This window comes from Alligator sinensis, unplaced genomic scaffold, assembly GCF_000455745.1.
Source record: "Alligator sinensis unplaced genomic scaffold, ASM45574v1 scaffold153_1, whole genome shotgun sequence".
Lineage (NCBI taxonomy): Eukaryota > Metazoa > Chordata > Crocodylia > Alligatoridae > Alligator > Alligator sinensis.
In genome coordinates this window covers 2200399-2200752 of record NW_005842099.1, presented here as the reverse complement: position 1 = coordinate 2200752, position 354 = coordinate 2200399, and positions in this window count along the sequence as shown.

The window sequence follows — 354 nt, the reverse complement described above, 5'->3', positions numbered from 1 at the left end:
GAATGCAATTAGATGCTAAAATTAGATTGCACTCTTTACTGATATTTACAAGGCCAGGTTTACGTAAATGTGATGGATTATTTTAGTAAAGAGCATTCAAGTAACAGGAGGGTGCCTTTCATCAGCTGGTGTTCTATTTATTTTTAAATAGGTTGATGCAAACATTTTAAGGAAGTAGGTTGATGTGACCTATAGAAGCACTTATTATATTTTATGAAAAACCCTACAGAATCATGGGTATGAACCCCCAAAATGTCAGTAACCCAGTGAAACAACCAATTATAAGCTTGCAGAAAGTAAAAATAACATCATTCCACCTTTAATGCAGTCAGTTAGATGCTTTAAGAACAATAG